Source organism: Bos indicus, chromosome 15 (assembly GCF_029378745.1).
Source record: "Bos indicus isolate NIAB-ARS_2022 breed Sahiwal x Tharparkar chromosome 15, NIAB-ARS_B.indTharparkar_mat_pri_1.0, whole genome shotgun sequence".
Taxonomy (NCBI): Eukaryota; Metazoa; Chordata; class Mammalia; order Artiodactyla; family Bovidae; genus Bos; species Bos indicus.
The window spans coordinates 58368727-58378318 of record NC_091774.1 but is presented as its reverse complement, the minus strand read 5'-3'; the positions used below and the strand labels follow the sequence as shown (position 1 = coordinate 58378318).

General features: G+C 41.3%; 1 long non-coding RNA gene across 1 annotated transcript in view; it reads left to right on the top strand.

The window, feature by feature from the left end:
• Positions 1 to 1342: 1342 nt before the first annotated feature.
• The window catches only part of LOC109569243 (uncharacterized), a 28523-nt gene continuing 20273 nt past the window's right edge, over positions 1343 to 9592 (top strand). Inside the window, exon 1 of the long non-coding RNA XR_002182324.2 lies at positions 1343 to 1473. This is a non-coding gene — a long non-coding RNA (uncharacterized lncRNA). The remainder of the gene's footprint in view (positions 1474 to 9592) is intronic.

Sequence of the window (9592 nt, the reverse complement as noted above, 5' to 3'; positions counted from 1 at the left end):
GGGAAAGATTGAGGGTAGGAGGAGAAGGGGATGACAGAGGATGAGATGGTTGGATGGCGTCACCGACACAATGGACATGGACTCTGGGAGTTGGTGATGGACAGGGAGGCCTGGTGTGCTGCAGTTCATGGGGTTGCAAAGAATCGGACATGACTGAGTGACTGAACTGAACTGAATGTAATCACGGAGGGACAGCCCATCACATTTGCCCTATTCTATGGTTTAGAAGCAAGGGGAGTAGGTGGGAAACCTGGGCCCATTCTCAAGTCTGTTGCCACCAAAAAGAAGGGGACTAATTTCTCATGATAACAAGAATCCTGAGCCAGGGAGATGGAGGTTGAGGGAGCATCTCCATTTTGCCATCTATGTCCCAGGGTCTTTCCTTCTATTTTACTATCCTTTTGATCGTAAAATGAGTGTGCTCCTCTAAACACACCCATATTCAAAGAAGAAAGCATGGAAAAGTGCAAAGGACACATGCCCACGAAATAGCAATACAATAGATTCCCAGAAGTCCCATCTACACGCAAGCACACTGCTTCTCACTGACCTCATCAGTGTCACCTGGCTGCTTCTACCATACCAGCCATCAGAAAATAGACATATCTTAATAAACCATATTCATGGGACCCCAACAAAATGAGCAATATCTGCCCCAAACATTTTCAACACATAGGCGCATGGGATAGAGCTTCCAGGGTGGGCTAGCCTATGAATAAATGATAAAGCTTGGATAAGAAAATTCATGAAAAAAATCGTTTGCACAGTGCCTGGCACATAACAGCATCTCGATCAATGCTGCCTTTTTGCTCCCTTCTCCCTTTGCTTTCTGTGTTGCCCCCACCTCTGGATGTGAATGCTCTGAACTCAGCAGCCCTTTTGGAGTTAAGCACCCTGACACGCAGGCAAGTCTGCCGAGGAAAGCTGACGAGGGAGGAAAGAAATAGCCGCAGCTGGAGTCCTGCCAGGGGACCAGCAACTGCAACGCCCTTATTTGCTCTGGGGAGGAGCAGCTTGGAAACTTTTTATGAGATTCCAGAAGCAGCAAGGTCATCAATTTTATGGCCATCCCGCTTCATTTGTAAATACAGCCTTTGAATGAGAATGTTTGGGCTCCTTGACAAGAGCAAGGCTGATGAACAGGGGACAATCAAATAAAAGATACTTTGTTCCTCACCACCGAGGCATCCTGAGTCACATTAGATCCCAAACAACAATAACAAACCAGCCGAACCTTCAGAGAACTGGATTTTACAGTCATGTCCCCCTCCCCGCCCCCGCCGCACCGTGTGGGTCTGAGGCAGGTGATCTGATTTGTCTTGGTTACAGGCGTGGCAACACGTGTTTACGATCATGCTTGTTTTCCAACCAGCTGCAAGTGCCTGGGGGACAGCTCGTGGTCAGGCATGTTTGCTGTGATCAAGTCAAGGCCGAGGAAGAGGGCTGTGTCATAGGCAGCCTCCGCATGTTCCGGTCAGTAGGAACCAGCGGCTCCAGGAACACCTGGGCCCCTTTCTCTAATTGCTCCCTGAACTGGGGCTTTTGCTGCAGCTGAGTATTTACCAGGCTGGGCCCCGGAAACTGTCAGCCAGCCTTCACTGTCTGGCCAGATGCCAGGGCAGCCTCTGGTGGCAGTTGGGTAGGGGGACAGGGTCACACTGCCTTTGGTCTTCTTTTCTCTGGACCAGGAGGCAGCCAGGCAGAGGCAACTTCTGCATGTCTGTTTGTGGGGATTGAGGGAGGGTGTGGCAAGAGGAGGCAGGAAGTGGTAAGGAGGCAGAGTGACATTTTTCATAAATGGATGAAATTCTCCTTTACAGGCACAATTCCTGGCTCCTGATACACTTTTTTAAAAACTTTAAGATTATGCTTACTTTATTTTTTAAATTGATTTTTATTGGCATATAGTTGATTTAGAGTGTTAGTTTCAGGTGTACAGCAAAGCGAATCAGTTTTATATATATATATATGTATACATACATATACATATATCCACTCTCTTTTAGATTCTTTTCCCATATAGGCCCGTTACAGAGTACTGAGTAGAGTGCCCTGTGCTATACAGTAGGTTAATTATCTATTTTATATATAGTAGTATATATATGGGGGCTTCCCAGGTGGCACACAGAATCCGACTTGACTGAAGCGACTTCGCACAGCTTAGCACAGTATATATATGTCATTTCCAGTTTCCCAACTTATTCCTTCTCTCTCCCATTCCCCCTTGGTAACCATAAGTTTGTTTTCCACATCCGTGACTTTATTTGTACCTTTTTTTTTTAGATTCTACATTTGAGCAATATCATATAATATTTGTCTTTCTCTGTCTGACCCACTTCACTTACTATGACAATCTCTAGGTGCATCCATATTGCTGCAAATGGCATTATTTCATTCTTTTTTATGACTGAACTGTGATACACTTTGAATGGCTATTTGTTGAAGAAATGAGTGATTTTAGTTATTTGATATTTATCGAATGCCTATTATTTACCAGAGGCCTAACATATGATGACACAATGCAAAACTTCACAGATGATATTTGAACTCTCCTGGAACTTCCATACTAGTGAGGGCACAATGGAAATAACAAACGAATGAGCAAGGTCATTAGGTAATTAGAGAGAGTGATAAATGCCCTGTGAACACCAGCAGGTAGGATGACATGGGAGGGGAGGTTGAAGATGGACGTTTGGTTTAGACAGGGGGCCTCCTCCCAAAGGAGATGATATGTGAACTGAAACCTGACTGGTGAGAAGCCACTAGTCATGGTGGATGGCAGCCATCTAAACGCTCCATTGTCTCTGAAGCTCTGTTGAAGGCCCAGACAGAAGTAATCACTACTTTCTCGGTGTTCTCATGGTGCCCCTAATTCACTCTTTCAATCTCTCTCCTGACTCTGGTGGGCACTAGTATTTGTACCATGCTTTGTAATTCACAAGGTACTTTCCTGTACATTTTTCTCATTCTCAGCAACTCTGTGACGTGACACTAAGCATAGGGAAAAAGAGGCCCAGAGCGTTGAGGTTGCTAGACTGGCTTTGTAAACCATGATTACAAATCAGACAAAATCATCTGACATATCTAAATTCAGTAGCCAAAGAATGCAGGATTCTGTAAAGAGTTAAATAGAAAGGACATTTACATTGCTTTAGATTCTATTACATTAAAGTGCCTATAACATTAGATGGAAGAGGCCTGCAGAGATCTTAGGAGCCAAAGAAAACTTGTGATCTAATCAAGAGATCAGGTTGAATTGGAGTTGCAGACATTTGTTGAGTAGACATTTGTGAGGCTGGGTCAGGAGCTGTGTATAACTTGAGTCCCACAGTATGACTGTGTCTCTTTTGAAGTTACAGATTCGTTGACATAACCTCTAAAAATTGAGTTCAGGACATCACATCAAGGTTGCCAAAATCTCTGATCACAAGAAATCCCAAGAATGCTGAGATGGCAACTCCCATACTTCCTTGAGATGATTTAACAATTTTAATAGTTTTCTTAGTGTTTGCAAAAAGCACCACCCAAGGAGCCCAATCTCTTGTCCAGCCAAACAGCTCTGTGCAAGGCAATTTCAGTTAACAGGGGTATGGTTGCCTTTCTTACTGGGCAAGCATCTTTCATTCCTTGGAAGTTTTAGATTACATATATACATGTTTAAAGTAATCAGGACTAGAGTATAAATATTTTTGTATTAAGGAAGAGGCCATTTCTGGTATCCTTATATACTTGTAATGCTTAAGAAAATTTGACCTATTAAAATGATATTCTTGTGATTCTAATTTAAAATGTATAATTGACAAATTGTTGAGATATATCTTTAAGTGGAAATTCATCTCAATCACATTTATAAGCATAGTTTATCAGGTTAACTATTTGGGAGTATTTGTTGGTCAGACAGTTGATCTTAAAATGAAAAATTGAATTATAAATGAAGCTTAAACTATCTGAAGGAATCCCATTACCTAAGTTTTTAGATGTAACCAAGTATTGGTGAAAGGCTCTTTAAAAGTGACTAAGAAAATTGATACTTAAAATTTGCTCCGCTTATAAACTGGAAAACAATATTTGTTGCTTTTTTTTATGTGGAACATAAAATCTAAGGAGAAAATATATGTTTAAATGTGTAACTTTAGAAAATTGACTATTAACTTAAAAATCCAAGGAAGATGTCTCAGTGATCATTTTGGTACACAGAATTCAATCTTAGGGCATCAGGATACCTTAAACCCACAGAATTGACCTGTCCAGGATCACATGGTTAGTAAGTGGCACAGTCACCACTTAAAGTCACGGTCTCCATTCTGTATCTTTTGGTTGAACTCTGCTATCCTTTTTTAGTTGCCTTTTCAGTACCTCTTTTATAGCCCCTGCAATATTTTGCCTTGGTTTGGAATTATTTATCCATGTCTTATTTTGATTATTTGCCTCTCCTTAGCTTCACAGGGAGAGGCATGGGGTAGAAGTGGGGGAGAACTCAATAAATGTATTGGATTCAAATTGTTGTTGATCATAGATAGCCTATGAGAAAGGGTGGCTGGGAAGGGGGGAGGGGTATAGACTATTACCTTTCTGTGACGCTGTTTAGCATTAAGGAGGCTGAGTCTTTAGGCCTGGAATCCAGCTGCCCAAGCTCTGATGAAGTGGCTATAAACTAACTCCATGCTGTCTGCTTTCTTTTAAGATTAATTCCATGGATGTCCTTCAGTGTCTTCCCACTGCTCAGGAAAAAGACAAAAGCCTTTCTAAACTTAATGAGATCAGGATGGTCCAGCCCAAGCCCACTTCTCTAGACTTTTGCTCCACTTGCTCTAAGGACACAACCTTCCTTTAGTTCCGTGGACAAATCATGGTCTTCCCCAGATGAAGTCAGGTTTCTAGTTGAACACTTACAGCTTTCTGAGCTCCTTCACAGCACTGTTTAGAGGCTGTAATGCTATATTTTTGTTTGTAGCTATTTATTTAATATCTAGGAAAGACCTGTACCTCTGGGCACCTTGGCTCTTTTCCCCACCATTATACTTGGTGCTTGTTGGTGCGTGCTCAGTCACTTCAGTTGCGTTTGATTCTTTGTGACCCTATGAACTGTAGCCCACCAGACTCTTCTATCCATGAGATTCTCCAGGCAAGAATACTGGAGTGGGTTGCCATGTCCTCCTCTAGGGGATCTTCCCAACCCAAAGGTCGAACTCACATCTCCTGCATTTCCAGCATTGCAGGCAGATTCTCTACAGCTGAGCCACCTTGGCAGTGCAAACTTAGTGTATTGTAGGAGCTTAACAAGTGTAGGCTTTTATTATTGTTATTAACATTTAATAAATGTCTGTTGTTGGGATGAATGAATGAAGCAATAAAAAAGAAGGTTCGACTTTGTGGCAATCATTTAGACTGGCCTGATCTCCATTCAGCTGGGAAGGATTTTAGATGAAATCGTATCAGACAGATAGGGGACACGATGTCTGAGATTTCTTCCAGGCCAGTGAGCCTTTTGCTCCAGAAATGCTGTTTGTCACTTTGCTTTAGCCATTGCTTTTATCATCCTCCTGGGGAACTCTGTGTGTGTGTGTGTTTCTAACAGAGAGACATAAAATAGAGACAGAGAGACAAAGAGACTCACATAGAAAGAGACAGAGAGACAGAGAGGGAAAAACAGATTGCACTGGCATGTAAGGTGATGGGAAATGACCCAGTAAGGCCCCTGGAAACGACAGTGGTCTCCTTTCTAGCCTCATTCAAGCAAGTGGGATCTCATTTGGCAGGCAGTAGGCTGGCTGAAAAATGCCAGGTCCCTGAACATCAATGAATTTTGCATTTCCAAATAATGGGTTTATGATTAAGCTCCAGTAACTCAAATGAACCTTCTGTGAAGAATGCCAGATTCAGCTGGTAATTCTTATTCTCTCAAATCCCTTCCCCCTTTATTTTTTAGATCTGTGCCTCTAGTCCCTCAATCACAACCATGAGTGAGGAGTTAATGAAATTCTCTGATGACATGGAGATGCTTCCTCATGATGGTGAATTTGTCCTGAATATTGTAGGAAAAGACACTGAAGGGCAGGCATGAGGCTGGAAAGTCAGAAGAATTCTTTAGAAATAGGATCCCTACTTTCCTCCTCTGGGAGACTGGTGTAATACTGACCTCTAGCTGGATGGAGTGAGTGAATTCAGCTGGTGCCTTCTACTCTGGCTGGACGTTGTCAGACGTTGACTGGTGTGAAATGAACAGAGAATGTTTGGAAATCTCCTCTTCTTTAAGGATGTTTCTGGTATCCCACTTGGCTTTTCTTCTCTTCGTATAACGGTATCACCATTTGTTTAGTATTCATGATGTGCTAGGCTTTATGAGTTCCCGTTTTAGCTCTAGTTATTCCCAACGACCCTGTGAGGTAGATACAATTGCATCCATTTTCCTGGCAGGAAGACCGAGACTCAGAGAGTTTTGCAATTTGCCTGGCACATACTCTTAGGAGCTGGCTGGACCAGTATTCTAAGTCAGGTTTGTCCACTCCAAAGCCTGTCCTCCTTCTCTGGACTCTTGAGTCTGGTTGAAACCCCAGGGAGGGTTTGGGTGTATGTTCTACTTCCCGGGGCCCGCTCTTTGGGAAAGATCTCTCAATCAGCGTGCTTATTTGTTCTGCTTCTACCTGACTAATTCCTGTTTACATTCAGAAGCCAGGCTGAATCTCCTTCCAGATACGTCAGTTTCTGTAAAAGAAGCCAGCTGTCTCCCAGGCCCCTGACTTTGGTGATAACATCTCTGTTTTCACAGACTTCGAGCTCTGTTTTAAGCCATCAGGTGACTGGTTAGTGGTGAATCAATGAAGCTACCCAATCATGACCTAGCATGGAATTTGAAAAATCTACTGGGGGATGAAATGTCCAAGAAAGTGCAATTCAGCTTTCAGTTTACCTTTTCTGTGTGTTTTTAAGATGTACTAGTTGAGATTTTTCTGGTTGATGGATGGATTTCAAACTGTTAAAATGGGATTGGAGGTAAAATGTAGGAAAAGAGTTTCATTCTCACCTTGATGAAATGATTCAGCTGAGCATGTGGGTGGTGAGATGGGTGCAATAAGAGGAGTTCTGAAAAAAAAACAAACTAATAAAATTCTGTTTTTTTAAAACACGTATTAGCTGATGTAAAGACGACTGTGGCTTATATAATGGGGTGTTTCAGCTTTCCATGGTGGGGAGTTCCCTAGCACGTCCTTGGGTTAACCCACAGACATAGATGAGACTTTTCCAAGGCTTGCAACCTACTGGTTTTTGTCTGGGTTGGTTTGTTCCTGGAAAACCTTGCTTTTGGCCATCCAATATGTTCCTTTTAGGGTACGGTGTTTACCTGACTTCACAGTATCTTATCTAAACATTTTAAACAGTTACCCAGCTAATGAAAAATAACCACATACTCTTTTAGACATTTTCTATAAATAAAATACATTACTTCCGCTTAAAAAGTGATTATAATATGCAGACTACAATTTTTTAAATTTATTGACATAAGTGCCTTCTTTCTTCTGCAAGGCTGCAAATACTTTTATTTCCTTTAGCTTTCATTGTCCCACATGGATTGAGTACACACACTCCCTGATGCAGTGCTAGATCCCCTTCCATTCCATGGGATGAATGAGCCATCATTTAGTTCATGAATCTCACTGATGGGAATTTTGATTTTTTAAAATAACATTTTGGTAGTAGAAGCATTGCTATGATACACTTGCTTGTGTCAATATAGGATTATTCATTAGAGTAAATTTTCAGAAGTGGAGTTGCTGGGCCAGGGTGACAATTCCACTTCTGAAAATACATGAAAATACAAATACATGAAAATACAAATTCTTATTCTATGAGGTAAGTCAGACAAATATCATATGATATGTGTGGAAGCTAAAAGGATGATACAAATGAACTTTTTTTTAAAGGTATGAAGTAAGAGAGATACACACTCCGTAGGAAGAATGTGGGTCATTGTGGAAAGTGAGAAGCCCAAATGAACTTATTTACAAAACAGAAACATACTCAGAGCACACGAACTTATGGTAACCAAAGGGGAAATGGAGGGCAGGGGCGGGGGATAAATTAGGAGGTTGGGATTAACATATACACACTATTATATATAAAACAGATAATCAACAGGGACCTACTCTATAGCAAAGAGAGCTCTACTCCATATTCTGTAACAACCTGTATGGAAAAAGAATCTGTAAAGAAATAAATATATGTATATGTATAACTGAATCACTTTACTGTATGCCTGAAACTAATCTTGTAGATCTACTATATGCCAATATAAATTTAAAATGTAAAATTTCCTCCTTTGAAAAGTTACATTATTTACATTTTGCCCATGCGCATGACTTCCTAGCCTACTAATAAGCAGTGTAAGAACACTGACAAAGTTGGAGACTTTAAATATTGTTCAATAATCTCAACTTGAGGACTTCCCAAGTGGTGCTAGTGGTAAATACTTGCCGATGCAGGAGATGCAAGAGACACAGTTTTGATCCCTGGGTCGGGAAGACCCCCTGGAGGAGGAAATGGCAACCCACTCCAGTAGTCTTGCCTGGAAAACTCCATGGACAGAGGAGCCTGGCGGGCTACAGTTCATGGGGCCTCAAAGAGTTGAACATGATGGAGTGCCTGAGCTTACACACATAAGCTCAACTTAGAAAACACCTGAAACCGATAAGTAGGAGTGAGCGTTCTTCCAGCTGGCGGGAAGACAAATGCTATGAAGACCAGTCATGGTTTGTAAAACACCTGTGAAGAGTCAGGGACCTGGACAGGAAAGAACAGAATGTGTCTGGAGAAGCACCAATAGACAGCATAGCTGGAGCAAATTGGATAACAGGAGGAGAGACAGAGGAAGGCTGGGTGTTCGGCGCTTGATTGTATGGAGACTGATTTTGGAAAAAAAAAATTACTAGTTTAGCTTTTAAGAAAAGAGTTTTCGATTTGTATCTCAAAAGTCATCAGTTTGAATTTCTCTCTCTGGGGTTGTGCTGGCCCTTTGGTTGTGAGTCGACATGAAGGCTTTTGAGAAGGAGGATGTTAGTAGATTTGATTTTTTGAAAATCATCCTGGTTCCATCTCATCTTTGTCCTTCTTGTCTTTATCATCCTCCTGCTTTCTATGGGAAGTAAGAAGAGAGGATTGAGAAAGTTCATGGTTGTTTGTGTCTGCCTGAGTATTTACTCCTTAAAATTCAAAGTGTGGGGTAGGGAGGGTTTCCCTTGTGGTGTTGGCCTTTGTGTGGAAACCTAGAAGAGCTTGAGAATAAAGCTGAGGACCAGCCAGAAGTGCTGATGACATTGTAATGCAAAATTAACTGCTTATTACCTTTTTGGGGGGCCTGGGGTTAAAAATATGGAGATTGAATTTTGAAAAAAAAATTACTAATTTAGCTTTAAAAGAAGACAGTTTCAGTTTGTATTTCAAATCATCAGTCTGAAAAATGTTGAATGAATAATAATAGTCTGACCTTATGTTTCAGGAGAATAAATATTATGCATTGCCTTCTGATTAAAAATAAATGAATACTACAGTTTAGTTCTGCAAAAGATGTCGCATTTGAAAATCTACAAAGTTAGAA